The 20,274-nt window shown below is 36.2% G+C and overlaps 1 protein-coding gene across 1 annotated transcript in view; it reads right to left on the bottom strand.

Annotated features, from left to right (window-relative positions):
• The window catches only part of TNPO1 (transportin 1), a 103,590-nt gene that overhangs the window by 63,022 nt on the left and 20,294 nt on the right, over nucleotides 1-20,274 (bottom strand). The gene's annotated exons all lie outside the window — the stretch shown is intronic.

Genomic DNA, 20,274 nt, shown 5'->3' with positions numbered 1-20,274 from the left:
GAGCCCCCTGGGTCCTAATGCCACGCAGTTTCTTCCAACCCAATCCAACTCGAGTTCCGTTCAGATTATTACTGATTTAAGGGCTAATTAAAAGTCAAATAGTTATCAAAAAACCCTGAAAAACACCTGAAAAGATCTAATTTTGGTTATTAGCCATTTTAAGTTAACACGGTAAAAAAGGATTGAAATAGGAAAAGAAAAAACGCCTGTCTATATGGTGGAAAATGAAGGATGGTTGAAATAGGGAAATAAATTGATAATTCTCCTGTCAGCAACAATACTTAATAAGAAATAAAAATTTTTACATTTCAATTTGATATGAAATACTAAATACTAATATTTAGTCTAAAATATTTAAAATGCATTGCAATCAACCCAGTTTGCGAGACGCCGAGTTTCGCCTTTAATTTGCAGAACTTGATTTTAAAAATTCTTTCCTAAACTTCAACTTTTGAACCCTTATCAAGTGAAATAAATTCCATTTTAACCTCTTTTTTACAACTAAGGGTTTTGGGCTGAAGGAAAAACAAGAAAAATACTGAAATTTACGATAGTGTTAATTTTATTGAAGCATTTTCATGTACATTTTCTTATTTGATTCTCATTCCATCCTGGGGAGGTATTATTTGCCCCATGTGGCAGCTATGGGACAAAAAGATCTGAGCAAATTACCATAATTAGTAAAAATTAGGAGAACATACTTAAGCTACTAAAAGTTGCATCTGCTATCAATTAAAACTATTGTATTATATCAATGACAAGTTCATTAAAAACTAAATGCTTAAGCCAAAATAAGACAAGTATAAAGCATGAATTATATGTAAAAAACAAACTGAGTCTTCTGAGGAAGATTTTTCATATGGCCTTACTACTATACCTGATGGTTTGACAGCTTAAATTAGTCCCTTCCTAGTACCAGTACTTTCCTCTTAGGGGTTAAAAAAAATTTCCTGACCTTACTGCACCTCTTTCATTAGCATTATTTTTCTATTCTTTTAACCTTTTCCTCTCTCCTACTTCACCCTTATTTTCTACCAAATATCCTGTAATCCAGTTTTGCTCACCACCTTTTACAAACTTCGTAAATGACTCAATACCAAAAAACTCCTTATTTAAAACAAAACTAAACAAAAGGCCCCCCAAAAAACAATACTCTGGACATAACATCTATGAATAATAGTCTAGTGTTTTTATTACAGTCTTCATTTTGTGTTTATATGTACATTATATTTTATAATAATGGGACTGTCCTGTTTCTTGCCCAAATTTATATATTAAATATTTATTTAAAGTATTTTAAAAAACAATAGTATTCCATTGTATTGCTGTGCCATAATTTTAATAAACATTTAATTGGCATACACATAAGCATAGGACTATATAGATTTTCATAAAGTGAACACACCTGTGTAACCAATGCCCACATCAAGATATAGAGGTTTCTCTTTTACCCATACTGTTATCAACCCACCCAAAGTAATCTCTGTAATTTCTATCATCATAGAGCTCTCCCCTTTCCTCTTTTCTTTACTTCAGAAACTTTTAAAATACTTTCATACTTTTCTCTATTTTCAAACATACACATAGTTGCAGTTTTTTTTAACAATCATACTACATCCTACACTATTAATTATATATTTTTAACACATAATATAGCAAGGCCATCATTCGAAGCCAATACATACAGATGTAACTCACATTTTAGTAGATCTCATTGCTCTTTAGAATTGATAGAACATAATTTGTTCAACCATTTCATGATTGGCTTCCAGGTAGCATCTACATTTTTGCCACGATGGACAATACAGCAAAAAGCATTTTAGTACTAATGTCCCAACACAGTGGTGGCAAACCGATGGGATTAATAGGCCAAAAGTATGTGTACACAAAAATTTCAAACAGTTATTACCAGATTACTTTCCAAAAAGTTAACGCAATTCACACTCACTAATACAGTGTCCGCAAAGTCACGGTGCACTTTTGACCCGTCACAGGAAAGCAACAAAAGATGATAGAAATGTGAAATCTGCACCAAATAAAAGGAAAACCCTCCCAGTTTCTGTAGAAGTGGCAGCATGTAAGCATGCGCAGATGATGACGTAACACCGTGTATACAGCGGAGCAGCCCACGGCCATGCCAGTCGAGATGTGGACGGGCACAGAGGAAAGTTCAGTGTGTTCTGTGGCTCACTAAATTTGAATCCATGACCAAAGTGCAACGTGAATATTGCCGCGTTTATAACGAAGCGCCACCACATAGGAATAACATTACTCGGTGGGATAAGCAGTTGAAGGAAACCGGCAGTTTAGTGGAGAAACCCCGTTCTGGTAGGCCATCAGTCAGTGACAAGTCTGTAGAGGCTATACGGGATAGTTACCTAAGGAGCCCTAAAAAATCTGTGTGTGAGCCCACATCGAACTGCACTGAATAGGTATGAAACTGGGAGAATTTTCCTTTTATTTGGTGCAGATTTCACATTTCTATCATCTTTTGTTACTTTCCTGTGACCGGTCAAAAGTGCACCATGACTTTATGGACACACTGTAGTATGTTTTCCACATCTCCATCAGCACATTCTTTTGTGAATCTAATGGGTGAAAACTTAATTTCTCCTGATACTGGGATGGTGGTGGGTGGGAAACTTAAAAGTCTGAGCCTCAGTTACGAGTTGGAGCTGCTGACATGTACATCATGCCTGTGGAAGTGACATTTAGATAGCTTATGTAACCCTTTAGTTTCCCTTTTGAACAAGAAACTGAAGCCAGAGGTTAATACTAGTGAAGTCCAAAAGGTATCTTTACCACATCCATCCGAAGGATGACTGCCCCACCATATCTCACTATGTATCCTTCTTTATCCCTGCACTCAAATAAATAGAATTCTTTTCATTTAAGAACATTTAACTTGATCAGACTATGATGATGGGATAGGGAGAACTGAGATAAATCATTCCCTCACCTTATTCAAGTCATTTGGAACAAAAAGCTTTCAAGAATATTTGATTGGCAATGTCTTTTTTTTTTTTTCTGAGATAGAGACAAACAGGCCGAAGGGACAGAGATGAGAAGCATCAACTCCTAGTTGAGTCGCATTAGTTGTTTGTTGGTTGCTTCTCATTCATCCCTTGATTAAGGGGCTCCAGTCAAGCCCGCGACCTTGGACTCAAGCGAGTGACCACGGGTTCATGGCTATAATCCCAAGCTCAAACTGGTGAGCCTGCACTCAAACCAGTGGCCTTGGGGTTTCAAACCTGGGTCTTTAATGTCCCAGTTTGACAATCTATCCTCTGAACCACCTTTGGTCAGGCTGAATGGTAATGTCTTGAGAAGCGATCTCAGGCCACTCTGTACTTCCATACCACATCTTTTTATTGTGGTAAAATATACTTAATTATAAAATTTCGCATTTTAACTATTTGTTAAGTTCAGTGGCATTAAGTACATTTTCATTATTGTTCAACCAGCATCACCTCTATCTCTAGAACTTACTACATTCCAATAACCTTTAAAATTAGTAAAAATCTTATCTTAGAGCCAGAGAGATCATAGGGTTATATAATGTTTAAAGTACTTCAAGTTAACCAAGCACACCAAAATTATGAGGCAAAGGTAATTTAAATAGCAAACTATATCTATATTAATTAAGTAGAATGTCAAGATAAATATTGGATTTTCTTAAAATAATTCTTTTTCCATGTTGAAGACAGAGCTAAATGTTTCGACAAAAGGGGGTGTTGCACTTCAAATTTTTCTCTTTTAGAATACTAAGTCATGCTGATTGGTCCATAACATTCAATGGTGACAACCCTCACACACCCAAAAAAGGTATTTCAATAAGCCAAGACAATTATTTGAACTATCTGGGTAGAAGATGGCACCAGAATAAAGTATCCTGCAAGAGGTAAATTACTGTAAGATATCATTTTGGGCCCTCGGAAGACTAAAACTTAAGAGTCCCAAACTATTAAGCATTTAGATTTATATAATAAAGCTGAATTACCTAGAGGCAAGAATGATACCAGACTGGTTGATAAAAGTAAAAATATCTAGTTTCCTCCCTGCTGAAGGGAATGTAAACTATAGTTTAAAAAAGCAGGCAGGCCTGACTAGGCAGTGGCACAGTGGATAGAGCGTCAGACTGGGACGCAGAGGACGCAGGTTTGAGGCCCCGAGGTCTCCAGTTTGAGCATGGGATCATTGACATGACCCCATGGTCGCTGGCTTGAGCCCAAAGGTCGCTAGCTTGAAGGCCAAGGTTGCTGGCTAGAGCAAGGGGTCATTTGCTCTGCTGTAGTCCCATGTGCCCTCCCCACCCCCCATCAAGTCACGTATGAGAAAGCAATCAATGAACAACTAAGGAGATGCAACGAAGAATTGATGCTTCTCATCTCTCTCCTTTCCTGCCTGTCTCTATCTGTCCCTCTCTCCGTCTCTCTCTCTCTCTGTCACACTCACACACACACACACACACATACACATAGCAGGCAGGTCTGAACTCAACTCACCTAAGTTTAAGTCCCAATTCTTCCAACTTAGAAATGGTAAAAACCAAAACAGTTAATCTCCCTGAGCTTCAGTTCCCCAACTGTAAAATGAGAATATACTAACTCTGTAATAGGATTATAGGTACCTGCTTAGCATACAGTAGGATTTGAAATACTGTACAGTAGTTTTCTTGAATTCATAGTTTCGACCACCTGCAAAATAAAATCTAAATTCTATTCATGGAAGAGGGTGTACCACCTCCAGGGACAGTTTTAATTTCTTACCACCTACTCAACCTCCAACTTTATGCTCAAGCAGCAATACCAACTGCACCTTTTATACCTATAAGCATTTGAATAGCAATTGCTGTTCTGGAATGCCTTCTTTAAATTTGACCATTAGGCAAACTCCTTACTCTTCAGAGTTATGCTCATCTATTCAATTTCCACCTACTTATTATGGGTCTTCGTTGGCACTATGCAATATTTATACTGGATACCCTTTCTCTTCTGTGACATTATTCCAGGACCTCCCCACAAGACTACAATGTTTTAATCATTACAGATCTATAGTTTATAGCTTAGGCCATCTTAGAAACTGTCATATTGTATTATAATTATTTCCAGGTCTGTTTTAGCAATAGATCATGTATGTGTTCCTCGAAAGCAGGGACAATGCCCTTTTGCCTTCTTTGCCTAGCAGAGTCTGACTCAATAAAAAGTTGTTGAATAAATACTAATGTAGCTGCAATGAATTCAACTGAGTAAATATTAAGTTGAGCAACTACCATGTCCTCAGTGAGCACTGAAGATTCAAAGGTCTGTAGAATTTCATCCTTGCCTCCACTATGTTATCATTTAGTAAGAGAGACAGGTGTGCTGTCTATGAAAGAAGTATGTGAATGAAGTGCAATAGGAACAGAGAGGAAAGCAAATATATTCTGCCAGGAAAGAGAGAAGTGCTTTCCCCCATCTGGTTCATAGCCTTTCTTTTTTTTTTCTTTCTAATTTCAATTAAATTCAAACAAATATTTACTGAGAAGTCAGATGTTTTTACCTGTATGGTGAATCACTATGAATGTGATAAATGTTGCCATGAGTGATGTGATTTCCCATAATGGTGAACAACTCTTGGTGGAGTTCTAAACAAAGTAGAATCTCCCTTTGATTTAACAGTAGTTTTGTTCCTGGAAAACTCAACATTTAATTAAAAATCCTAAAAAATTCCATGTGCATATGTAAAATTGTGTTAGACTCTAGGTTCTGACTATAGCTACAACAGGTTTAATTTCATTTATTTCTTTACCCATGTGACCATCTAGTGCAGGGGTCGGGAACCTTTTTGGCTGAGAGAGCCATACAATGACCTGTGTACGTTATGCATTATCCAATAAAAATTTGGTGGTGTCCGGAGGACAGCTGTGATTGGCTCCAGCCACCTGCAACCATGAACATGAGCGGTAGGAAATGAATGGATTGTAATACATAAGAACGTTTTATATATTTGATGTTATTATATTTTTTATTAACGATTTGTCTGCAAGCCAGATGCAGCCATCAAAAGAGCCACATCTGGCTCGTGAGCATAGGTTCTCGACCCCTGATCTAGTGGAACATTCAAAAGTCATGCAGTGCTTAAGACAATTTTTAATGATGAACATCTAGCACCCTTCAGCCCAACACACTAAATGACAATAGCACCTCCCAGTTAGTAAGACACCATCCAGAGAGGAACACTCCCTCAGTGCAGGAGGACTATCGTAGGAATAGCATAAGAGGCTATGGGAACATTAACCCAGTTAGGTCAGGAAGGGAGTTCCTTGAGAAAGTGATTTTTTACCTGGGATCTAACAGGAATTATCAAAAAGTGAAAGTGAGAGGAAGGCAGGTGCCAGGAAGAATTTATATGCCATGCTAGGAGGTTTGGACTTTATCTAAGGCTAAGAGAAAGATTGTGAAACAGGTTATAAACTGATAAAATATATGATCCTAAGATATGATGACATCGGAACATTTACAGCAAAATGGTGGGATCTTGATAACATGATACGAAGCGAAATAAGTAAATCAGAAAAAACCAGGAACTGTATTATTCCATACGTAGGTGGGACATAATAGTGAAACTAAGAGACATTGATAAGAGTGTAGTGGTTACGGGGGGGAGGGGGGAATGGGAGAGGGAAAGGGGGTGGGGAGGGGCACAAAGAAAACAAGATAGAAGGTGACAGAGGACAATCTGACTTTGGGTGGTGGGTATGCAACATAATTGAACGACAAGATAACCTGGACTTGTTATCTTTGAATATATGTATCCTGATTTATTGATGTCACCCCATTAAAAAAAAAATTATAAAAAAAATATATATATGATCAAATAAAAATAAATAATTATTCCTTCTAGGAAGTAGATATGGGGGAGAAGAGGTTCATCTATTTCTGTTCAATATTATGTTAATTTTCACAAGCATAATATTTTTATAATAAAAATGATTTTAAACAAACCCATCAGGTTGCAATGTAGGAAATCACTGGAGGGGCAGAAGGACCTTCCTGTCTAATATGCATTTAAAATGTAGTTTCAGTTTGTTAGGGGAAAGTCTGTCATGTTTCATAGCCAAAATATAACCAAAAATTTTGATATATACACTTGATCTTAGCCAAAAGGCCGAGAAGCAATTAAAATTTTGATATTTAAATATTAGGGACTTAAACACATCTATTATTTTGAAATTAATTGTGATAGCTAATATTTTCTGAGTACCAGGCGGTGTCCTAAGTACTTATATATGTTAAGTAATTTTTTCCTCAGAATTATATGATATATTAATACTAACTACATTTTATAGATAAGTAAATTGAGGCAGAGAAGTTACTTGCTTGGCGTTACACAGGTAGTGACAGGCCCATAATTCAAAAACCCAACTAATCTGGCTCCAGAGTCAAGTCTCGAAGCTCCTAATATACTGCCTTTCAAATTCTGTAAACTGGGAAACTAGTCATAAATAAACAATTTGTATACTAAAGAAATAACATGTATTTGACACCTTTATAGTGAGGTAAAAGAGAAAAGTAAAAATCATATTACACTGTTGTAAAATTAAAAACAGTATGTATATAATGTGAAAACCTAATATAAATGAGATATTTCAAGAGCACTGAGTAAATATGTTCAAACATCCTAAATGTTGTGAAGATCTTTACAACACCCCTTTGTTGTAAGAAGGGGACAGTAGTTTTATTTAACAAGCAGACAAATCAAATATAGCTTAATTTGCTGAATCATTTGCTGACTATGAATCAGATCTTCCAACATAAATGTCTCATATGCTTCTTTTTTTTTTTTTTTTTTTTTTTACAAAAAGATGCTATAATAAATAAGAATGAAAAAAAAATCAGATATCCAAAGGCCTGAAAAGGGCATGGAATACTTTTAAAGTTATTTAGTAAAAATTTTATGAAAAATTTAACCAAAGTTCAAAAATGAAAGGGAAAATCTAAAGGAAGTTAATTACTTTTAAAATATGAGGTGTTTTAATATCAAAAAATAAAAATGTCAACAGACTTGTTAAATTATAACTATCAGTGAAAACAGAAAGTCCTTTAAGAGATTCTATAATCATAGCTAAAAGATCAAAAAGAAAAATGAAAAGAGCAAATCCAACTGTTGAGCCCAACCTACTTGAGAAAATGAGCTCTATCAGATTAAAAGGCAGGGGCCACAATACGCAGACCCTCTAATGTTATATGATACTAAGCACAAAGAAGTTTTTAAAATCATCCTTAACTGATTTATTGGGGTGAATGATCTAGTTCACCACTTGCAAGAATTATGCTAAGAGGTAAAAATTATAATCCTCTGGCATTACAATTTATCTTCATCTAAGAGTTGAGAAATTAACAGGAAAAATGCAACATAGGTGCTAAGGAGAATTTAAATAAATGTATTCTTAGAGTGCCCTTTCAGAAGGACCTCTGAAAGTCACTAGACGTGTGACTCAAACATTAAAAAAGTCTAGTATCAAAGTCAGCAGGTGATATAATAAGGAAAACTTAATTTCAAAAGTCAACCCAATCTACAACCAAGTACTTCCTAAACATTTCAGCTCATTTAATATTCACAACAGCACTATGAGGTAGATATTAACTCTATTTTATATTAACTGAAGTTCAGAGAGTTGAAGTAGCTTGCCTAGCCAGTATGTGGCAGATTGGGCATTCAAAACCAAATCTGTGTGATTCCAAAGTCTGGACTGTACCTAGTAATAACAGCAACCCTGATATAATTTATTAAGTGCTTCTATGTGTGTTATTATTCTAAGTGCTTTAAATATACAGTTTCATTTAATTCCATGAGTAGGGACTATTATCTCCATTTTACAGAAAGGAACAGGCTCAAGAAAAGTTAAGTAATGTGTCCAAAGTCACAGAGATAGTAATGGACAAAGGCAGGACTCAAGCTGTGATGTACCTCACTCCAGATGCACCCATGCTCCCATTATTCTCATTCTGCTATCTCCATTAACATGTGACTAACCCTTAACAGAACTCTCGGGTAGACTTCTTTAGTATACTTTACTTTTCCTATCTATTCCATGCATCACCAAGAATTCAACAGCTCTCTTGATTGCTGTCTATTTCTTCAGTTCAGGTGTGAAAACTGTACTTTGCCTTTCAGAGTTTAAGATTTTCATTTTTTTTTTTTTTTTAAGACCAAGCTTGTGAGATGGCATCTAAGTCAAAGATTTTCATTTTTAAATAAAGTATAAGACTGATAGGAATAACACTTCTCAAATATTTAACTTTTGATTACATCATTTTCATCATCAAAACACCAATTCTCTGTTGATTTCTACAAGAGATTTAACTATCAGAATTGATCTCACTTTCCATGTATGTCAAGCTACTTAAACCACTGATTCTCAACCCTGGCTACACATTATACTCCCTGGAGGAAAAAATGATGCCTATGCACTATGGCCCCACTGATTCACTATTAGGGTGGGGCCTAGAAACCTGGACATGGGCAGCTTTAAACAACTCCCAGGTAGTTCCACTATAAAGCCAGTTGAGAATTATTATATTAACTTAAAAAATATGATCCTGGACATTTTCACTAGTTTCTTACTCTAATGAACAGCTGTGTCCTAGCTGCACTAGAAAGGCGAGAAAATAGGAGAGAGGAATACAATGCAGACTGTACTAATAAGAAAATAGCATTGATCATTATAAAAATGTCTTTGATAAAAACCAAAACATTAGAACATACTGTTAAAATCACATCATAATTTGTATTACCTTGGTATGGACTACATGTGTTAGAAGCTAGTAAGTGCAATGTTCATTTACTTTGTAATTTACAGAGTCTGGAAAAGGAGTCTCACTTGTTATTAGTGATGGAAACTTGGGAAAAAGTCAAAATATGGGGGAACAAACATAAGTTGTTATATAAATTAAATATGTTAAGTAAATTATAAGTAAAATTTACTAGACAATTATGGTTCTTGATTGGCCAAATATGATTTAAATTCACATACAGTGGTACCTTGAGATATGAATTTAATTCGTTCTGTAACCAAGCTCGTAAGTCAGTCAACTCGTATATCAAACTGCCGACATTGGACCCGTGTGCCAACGTGCCAACTAGTGGCAGCTTCCCGAATCACAACTTGTATCTCGGAATTTCGCTCGGATCTCAAACAAAAATATAAACTGAGTCGCAGCTCATATCTTAAAAAATTCATGTTGGTCTGCTTGTATCTCAAGGTACCACTGTATTAACTTATGTAGCAAATGATAGTTACTAGTATATCTCTCTTCAAATGGCAATATTAAGTTATTCATAAAACTGAAAGTAAACCCTTCTAAATAAACCCACAAATTAAAATACAAATATATAAAGTATGTAAATTAGGCCCCTGATTTTTTTGGCATTGTAGATTCATTAATTAGCCTTACTAAGATCTTCCCACTGGTAGAGTCAATTGACTATTGTTGAATATGTCAACTTCACTCCAGCAGTTTTCATTTCAGTGATATTGATTTAAGAAAAAAAATGCGCTTTTAATAGTCTTCTTCAGTATTATAACATGACTGTAAATTCTGTTTCAGAATGTTGACTGAGCCCTGGTGGTTGGCTCAGTGGATAGAGCATTGGCCCTGTGTACAGACGTCCTAGGTTTGATCACTGGTCAGGGCACATATGAGAACCAATCATCTGCTTCTCCTCCTCTCCCTTTTCTCCTTCTCTTTCTCTTTCCCTCTCATAGCCAGTGGCTCGAGTGGTTCAAGTGTTGGCCTCAGGCACTGAGTATAGCTCAGCTGGTCTGAGCATCAGCCTTGGGTACTGAAGATAGCTTGGTTGATTCGAACATTGGCCCCAGACAGGGGTTGCCAGGTGGATCCTGGTTGGGGTGCATGCTGGAGTGTGTTTCACTATCTCCCCTCCTCTCACTTAAAAAAAAAAAAAGAATATTGACTGATCATTGCCAAGTGGTTTCTGGTAAATACAGTGTTTAATAATTTCAAAGTACTTTCTTATTTTGTCTCATTTAATATTCAAAACCACACTGTAAGTCGAGGAAATAGTTTAAGTGATGTTAACTTGCTAAAAGTCACTTGGCTAGTAAATGTTAAGAGTTGGGTTAGATGGCTGAAAATTTTCCAAACTTGGGAAGAGATATGAACATCCAGATTCATGAGGCCCCACGGATCCCAAACATTTTAAACCCTAAAAGGGCTAAACTAAGACATTATAATTAAATTGTCAAAAATCAAAGACAAAGAGAATTTTGAAATCAGCAAGAGAAAAGCAACTCATCACATACAAGAGGCCCCCATTATAAGACTATGAGCAGATTTTTCAATAGAAACATTGCAGGCCAAGAGAAAGTGGAATGATATGTTCAAAATAGTGAAAGAAAAAACCTGTCAACTGGCCCTGGCCGGTTGGCTCAGTGGTAGAGCGTCAGCCTGGCCTGCAGGAGTCCCGGGTTCGATTCCCGGCCAGGGCACACAGGAGAAGCACCCATCTGCTTCTCCACCCCTCCCCCTCTCCTTCCGCTCTGTCTCTCTCTTCCCCTCCCGCAGCCGAGGCTCCATTGGAGCAAAGTTGGCCCGGGCACTGAGGATGGCTCTGTGGCCTCTGCCCCAGGCACTAGAGTGGCTCTGGTCGTAACAGAGCAACGCCCCGGATGGGCAGAGCATCGCCCCCTGGTGGGTGTGCCGGGTGGATCCCAGGCGCATGCAGGAGTCTGTCTGACTGCCTCCCTGTTTCTGGCTTCGGAAAAATACAAAAAAAAAAGAAAAAGAAAAAGAAAAATAGAAAAAACCTGTCAACCAAGAATATTATACCCAGCAAAGTTGTATTCTGATATAAAGGGGAGGCTTTTTTTTTTTTTTTTTTTTTTTGGTATTTTTCCAAAGTTGGAAACGGGGAGGCAGTCAGACAGACTCCCGCATGCGCCCGACCAGGATCCACCAGGTGCGCCCACCAGGGGGCGATGCTCTGCCCATCTTGGGGTGTCGCTCTGCCGCGATCAGAGCCATTCTAGCGCCTGAGGCAGAGGCCACAGAGCCATCCTCAGTGCCCCGGCAAACTTTGCTCCAATGGAGCCTTGGCTGCAGGAGGGGAAGAGAGAGACAGAGAGGAAGGAGAGGGGGAGGGGTGGCAAAGCAGATGGGCGCCTCTCCTGTGTGCCCTGGCCAGGAATAAAACCCAGGACTCCTGCACGCCAGACCGATGCTCTACCACTGAGCCAACCGGCCAGGGCCAAGGGAAGCATTTTTGAACAAACAAAAGGTAAGTAATTTCATTAGCACTTGACCTGCCTTACAAGAAATGATAAGAGAGCATTCTTCAAGCTGATAGAAAAGAATGCTAATTAATATCATAAAAACATGTAAATATTTAAAGCTTGGTGATGGTAAATACACAGCAAAACAGATACTCCAATATTGTAATGGTGGTATGTAATTCACTTACAACTCTAATTTGTTTTTATTTTTAAAGTAAATTTTAAATTTTATTGATTGATTGATTTTAGAGGAGATGAAGGGAGAGGCAAGAGGAAGGAAGAGAGAGAGGAAGAGTGAGAAAGACAGAGAAATATTGATTTGTTGTACAAATTACATATTTATACATTCATTGGTTGACTGTTGTATGTGCCCTGACCAGGGATTGGACCTGCAACCTTGGCATATCAGGATGATACTCTAACCAACTGACCTACCCTGCCAGGGCCACATTTCTAGTTTAAAAGTTAAAAACAAATGTACTAAAAATTAATATAGCTGCAATATGTTGTTATTGGGTAAACAATAAAAAGAGGTAAATTGTTATATCAACAACCTAAAATGAGATGGTGGGAGAAGTATAAAGTTTCTGTATATCACTGAAGTTCTTATCAAGCTTAAAACAGGACGTTATAAATATATTTTATGTAAGCCTCACGGTAACCATAAAGGAGAAATGTGCAGTAAATACACAAAATATTATGATAAAAGAGAGCACACCGCCACAAAAAACCATCAATTCACAAGGGAAGACAGCAAGACAGGAAGAAAGGAACAAAGGATCTATAAAATAGGAAACAATTACGAAAATGAAAATAGTAAGTCCCTACCTATCAGTAATTATTTTTTGTTTTATTTTAATTTATTTTTATTTTTTAATTGGATTTACTTGGGTAATATTGGTTAATAGATATATAGGTTTCAGGTATTCTATACTACATCATCTGTATATTGCCTTGTGTGTTCACCACCCCAAGTCTTCTTCCATCACCATTTATCATTGCTTTATCATCTACCTTTCCCAGCCCCTTTCACTACTGTAATCACCATACTGTTTGTTGTCTGAGTTTTTCTTTGCTTAGTCCCTTTTAATAATTACTTTAAATGTAAATGGATTAAATTCTCCAACCAAAGATAATGCCAGAGAAAATAAAATAATAAAATAAAATAAAATCCAGTGATATGCTGTAGACAAGAGACTCACTTTAGCTTTAAAGATATACAAAGACTGAATATGAAGACATGGATAAAGATATTTCAAGCAAACATTAACCAAAAGAAAGTGGGGGTAGCTATCAGACAAAGTAGATTTTAAACTAAAAATAGTCTTAAGAGACAAAAGATTCATTATATTATGATAAAGAAGTCAACCTATTAAAAAGATATAATTGTAAATATTTATGCACCCAACATTAGAGCAACTAAATACATAAAGCAAATATTAACAGAACTAAAAAGAGAAATAAACAGCAAAACAATAATAGTTTGGGACTTCAATACCCCATTTTCAACAACAGAGATTATCCAGGCAGAGAATCAGTAAGAAAACAGACTTGGACAACACTATAGAGCAAATGGACCTAACATATGCAGAACATTCCAGCCAACCAACAGTAGAATACATATTCCTCTCAAGTGCACAAAGAACATTTTCTAGGGTAGATCATGTTAGGCAACAAAATAAGTCTGAACAAATTCAAGATAGAAATTATATTGAGTATCTTTCTGATCAAAATGGTATGACATTAGAAATCAGTAATAGGAAAAGAGCTAGAAAATTTACAAATAGATAGAAGTTAACAACATAATCCTTAACAACCAATGGGACAAAGAAGAAATCAAAGGAGAAATATAAAAATATCTTGAGACAAATGAAAACGGAGGCCTGATCTGTGGTGGCACAATGGATAAAGCATTGACCTGTAATGCTGAGGTTGCTGGTTTGAAACCATGGGCTTTTGCCTGGTCAAGGCACATACGGGGTTGATGCTTTCTGCCCTTCCCCCTTTCTCCCTCTTTCCTCCCCCCCAAAAAATGAATAAATAAAATCTTAAAAGAAAAAAAATTCTATAAAAAAATAAAAACTGTAAACAATATACTAAAACTATGGAATACAGCAAAAGCAGTTCTAAGATGAAAGTTTGTATCTGTAAGCACAGATGTCAAAAGAAAGAAAGATATTGAATAAACCACCTAAGTTTACACCTCAAGGAATTAGAAAAAAGAAGAACTAAATTCAATGTTAGAAGAAGGATATAACAAAGATCAGAGCAGAAATAAATGAAATAGAGAATTAAAAAAAGTAAGCCAGCCTGACCTATCCGCGCAGTGGATAGAGCGTCGAACTAGGACGCGGAAGACCCAGGTTTGAGACCCCGAGGTCGCCAGCTTGAGCCCAAGGTTGCTGGTTCGAGCAAGGAGTCACTCGGTCTGCCGTAGTCCCCTAGTCAAGGCACATATGAGAAAACAATCAATGAACAACTAAGGTGCCACAATGAAGAATTGATGCTTCTCATCTCTCTCCCTTCCTGTCTGTCCCTCTGTCCTACTCTGTCATAAAAAAAAAAAATTAAGAATGATCAATAAGACTAAGAGTTGATTCCATGAAAAGATAAATAAACCAAGGAAAAAAACAGGACCCAAATCAAATTATAAATAAAAGGGAGACATTATAACTGATAACACAGAAATACAAAAGTTTATAAGAGACAACTATGAACAGTCATACACCAACAAACTGGACAACCTATAAGAAATGGTTAAGTTCCTAGAAACATACAACCAACCAAAACTGAATCATAAAGAAACGGAAAATCTGCAGAGACTAGTAATGAGTAAGGAGACTGAATTAGATTGTATTCCAACAAAGAAAAGTTCAGGACTAGACAGCAAATTCTACCAAAAATATAATGAAGAATTAACATCAATTCTTTTCAAACTATGAACAGTCATACATTGTTCATACACACATGCACACACACACACACACACACATATAAAACATTTGTGGTTGTCTACACTAACAACAAATTATCTGAAAAATAAATAAATAACAATCACACCTACAATTCAATCAAAAAGAATACAATACTTAGGAATAAATTTAACCACGGAGGTGAAAAATTTGTACACTAAAAACTGTAAGACATTGATGAAAAGAAACTGAAAAATATACAAACAAATAGAAAGATATTCCATGGATTGGAAGAATTTATATTATTAAAATTTGCTTATTACCCAAAGTGATCCAGTGATAATGCAATCTCTATCAAAATTCCAATGGCATTTTTTACAGAAACTCACATGGAATCACAAAAGACCCTGAATAGCCAAAGCAATACTGAGAAAGAAGAACAAAGGCAGAGGCATTACACTTCCTGATTTCAAACTACATTACAAAACTATAGCAATAAAAACAGTATGTTACTGGCTTGGAAAAAAGACACATAGCCTGACCTGTGGTGGCACAGTGGATCAAGTATCAACCCAGAATGCTGGGGTTGCTGGTTCGAAACCCAAGGCACATAAGGGAAGCAACTCTGAGTTGATGCTTCCTGCTCCACACCCCTGCCATACTTTTTTCTCTCTCTCTAAAATCAATAAATAAAATCTTTAAAACAAATAAAAGAAAAAGAAAAAAGGACACATAGACAATAGAACAGAATTGAGAACTAAGAAATAAACCCATGCATATAGTCAACTTACATTTTACAAAGGAGCCAAGAATACTCAATGGGAAAAAAATAGTCTCTTCAATAAATGGTGTTGGGAAAATGGATATTCACATACAAAAGAATAAAACTGAACCCCTATCTTACACTACTCAAAAATGAAGTCAAAATGATTCCAGACTCGAATGTGAGATCTGAAGCCAAAAAAATTCCTAGAAGAAAACATAGGGAAAAAGTTCCTTGACATTGGTTTTGGCAATGACTTCACAAATATGACACCAAAAGCACAAGCAAAAATGCAAAACTAAACAAGTGGGACTATATCAAACTAAAAAGCTTCTGCACAGCCAAGGAAACAAAATGAAAAGGCAACCAATAAAATGAGAGAAAATTTTGCAAACCACTGAGAAGGCATTAATATCTAAATATTTAAAGAATTTATACAACTCACTAGCAAAAAAATAAAAAATAAAAAAATCAAATAATATGATTAAAAATAGGCAAAAGACTGGAATAGATATTTTTCCAAAGAAGATATTCCAATAACCAACAGGTACTTGAGAACATGCTCAACATCACTAATCATCAAGGAAATGCAAATCAAAACCACAATGAAATAGCACATCAGACCTGTTAGAATGGCTATTTTTAAAAAGATCAGAGGTAACAAATTCTGGCAAGGATGTTGAGAAAAGGGGGCCCTTGTGCAATGCTGATGGAAATATAAATTGGTGTAGCCTCTATGAAAAACAGGATGGAGTTTCCTTAAAAAATTAAAATAGAACTATTACATGATCCAGCAATTCCACTTCTGGGAATATATTGTAAGGAAATAAAATCACTATGTTGAAGAGATGCACTCTCATGTTCACTGCAGCATTATTTACAATGCCCAAGACATGGAAGCAATGTACATGTCCATTGACAAATGAATGGATAAAGAAAATGTGGTATATACATATACATACAAAGTGTAATATTATTTGGCCATAGGAAAGAAGGAAATCCTGCCCTTTGTGACAATATGGCTGAATCTTGAGGCATTATGCTAAGTGAAATAAGTCAGAAAAATACAAATACTCACTTTTATGAGGAACAAAAAAAGAAAAAGAGAATAAAGTAAAAAAACTCATCCCAAACTCACAGAAACAGAGGGCAGATTGGTATTGGTCAGGGGAAGGGGGAGAAAAGGTAAAGGTTGTCAAAGGATACAAATTGCCAGTTATAAAATGAGTAAACTTTAGTAATGTAATTAATGTAGAGCATGAGACTACAGTTACTGGTAATATATTCTACATTTGAAAGTTGCTTAGAGAGCAACTTATGGTTTTTTTTTTGAGTCAGAGAGACACGGAGAGAGAGACAGACAGGAAGAGAGAGATGAGAAGCAGCAACTCATAATTGTGGCACTTTTGTTGCTCATTGACTGCTTTCTCATACGTGCCTTGACTGGGGGCTATAGCTGAGCCAGTGACCCCTTGCTCAAGCCAGAGACCATGGGGTTGTGGTAATCAATTTGTGATACATGTATATCAAATCCTTATGTTGTTCATCTTAAACTTATACATGTCAAATACATCTCAAAGGTGAAAAAACATTTCAAAAATAAAGTTTTACTATTACTTCTCCATCTCAACCCTCCTCCTCAATAAAAAAAAAGTTGAGGTGCTTGAGTTGCAATGAATGTCTTCCTATTCCTGGTCCAATGTTTCTTCTACCTCAAACTACTTCTGTAATTCACAGATCAATTAAAAGTAGCTTGTCTTAAACTAACATTGCTTTACACTGTTTTATTATTTACTTGACAACTTATGTGTGCACATACATGTAAGATGGAGACAAATCTTTATATTCTCTAGCAAGATTATGATAGTTCTTGGTTAAGTACTAGTATAGAATGATTAAAAATATATCAGCACTAGGCAAGCTACTGATTATCAGTGGCACTTACTACATTTAGGAAGCTGGTAAAAATGGCTATGATGCAACTAGCCAAATATTTTACTGTGTACCACATCTGAAATTACAAAGTCAATAAAAGGTATAATTCAATATTTTAGAATCTACATGTTTATAAAGTGAGACATGTCTGTAAAGTTTACAGGGGGCTAAACTGGTAAATTTTTTTTTTTTGAAAAATTAGATGACACATGGAAACAGCATTACAGATCATTTTGGTAACAAGTATATTGTCTCATTGCAGTTAGACTGCTCCTAAAGTTCTCAAGTGCAAAGTTCCTCGGAATTTCACGTTTATGTCCCAAACTATCCTTGATTGTTCAAGTGTAATGTATTGATTCAATATTTCATATTTTAAAATGTAAAAAGACAAGAAACATAGAACTATGTTCAATGACATAGACTGAATTAGAGAAGAGAGCAGTTTACACAGTCAAGTAGAAGGAGATAAATGGTAAGTGCAGTAGGCTAGTCATCACTAGCTTTTATCTAATCTTTCCTTTGTGCACCGAAATCTCACACATTATGGGCACATATTTAGATTTCACTTGTAGGAAAACAGACAGCAGAAAAAACTTTTTTAGATCCTGAGCGGAATATTGTTCTATACTGTTTATTACTCGTAAGCTGGAAGCTACAGTAAAGGAAGCATGGGTTCCAATGTTAGAAATAATGGGTTCTGCCCTGGCCGGTTGGCTCAGTGGTAGAGCCTGGGCCCAGCGTGTGGAAGTCCCGGGTTTGATTCCCGGCCAGGGCACTCAGGAGAAGCGCCCATTTGCTTCCCCACCCCTCCCCCTCTCCTTTTTCTCTATTTCTCTCTTTCCCTCCTGCAGCCAAGGCTTCACTGGAGCAAAGTTGGCCTGGGCAATGAGGATGGCTCCATGGCCTCTGCCTCAGGTGCTAGAATGGCTCCAGTTGCAGCGGAGCAATGCCCCAGATGGGCAGAGCATCGCCCCCTGGTGGGCATGCTGGGTGGATCCCAGTCGGGCCCATGCGGGAGTCTGTCTGTCTGCCCCCCCCCCCCCCAGTTCTCACTTTGGAGAAAATACAAAAAAAAAAAAAAAAAGAAGAAATAATGGGTTCAAATTCCAGTTCTCTTATTTTTTAGGAAAGTTGCTTAATATTCTATGCCACAGGTTAGTCATCTGTGAAATGGGGTTGATTGAAAGATTAAATCAGAACATAAAGTGTTGCAAAAGTAGGTGCTTAATGTTTATTCCCTTCACACTTCACTTCCTGCCACTGAAATTACCATTAAAACCCGATTTACTGATGACAGTCTGTACCATTAGACAGAGTTAAGATGAAGTATAAATTATTTTTTGTATGATCAAAGAATATGCAACAAATGGGCTATTTGATCTGTCATTTAAATGAGGTTATATTCTAAAGGAATAAAACAATCAAAAGAGAGATATTGGAGGAATAATAGGAACAAAGAAAATAATCAGAAATCAAGTGATAAATAATAAATCAGATATGTATGTAACAATCTGTAAAAATTTTATAAGCGTGAAAACTAAGTAGCTGATTGAGGGTAGTCCTCCTACTGTGCAAATAGATAGGAAAAGAATACCACAAACTAAAATCTATATAGTCTACAAATGAAGAAAAGAAGCAGGAAATGTTCTTTAATAGATGGTACTATACAAGTAACAGTTTAGTACAAAGACAAAAACGGCATGTATTCTGTGAGTGTTAAAGTCTGTTTTTCTATTACTATCATAAAGAAACAAAGACAACCAAGATCAAGACATAAAAAAATTAACGGAAACCTAAAATGAAATGTGAGATGGTAAAATCTGAGATTATATTGGAAGTGAAGGATAACATTAATCTCCTATACACACTAAGAAAGTGTTTAGTTTATCATAACATACCCTTAAAACTGTACCTTGGGTTAAAAAAACTTATTCTATTATAAATAGAGATACTGAGTTATCAGCTAATTGAATATCATGCCCCTATCACCATCTATCCCCCTCATCCCATAAAATTAAAATTTGTCTACTTTACCTGTAATAAAACAAAATAGCAATCATACCATCTCATCTTTGGAATGAAAACAGAATTAGACAACATAAATCCAATCTTCTTATTTAAAATAAATGTGGAAATCAAGACCTAGAAATCAATACTACAAGTTAATTAAGGGGTTGAATTTGACTATATTTTTAAAAACAGAACACCTAGTTCCATATGATGAGGTTCTTCTATGCCACCCCACACTTTTCTTTTTGGCACTAATTTTTTAACAGGTATCTAGCAGTAGACCCAAAGGCCTTTTCTAAAGGAAACTGGGTAGCCTACTGCCCATGTCTAAGTGATGGGTCTAAAGGCAAGGATGATGCTTCGTGATCACATTTCCT

The sequence above is a fragment of the Saccopteryx leptura genome, chromosome 1, assembly GCF_036850995.1.
Source record: "Saccopteryx leptura isolate mSacLep1 chromosome 1, mSacLep1_pri_phased_curated, whole genome shotgun sequence".
NCBI classification, from domain to species: Eukaryota; Metazoa; Chordata; class Mammalia; order Chiroptera; family Emballonuridae; genus Saccopteryx; species Saccopteryx leptura.
Note: the sequence above shows the minus strand (reverse complement) of the source record. Positions and strands in the feature narration are given on the sequence as shown.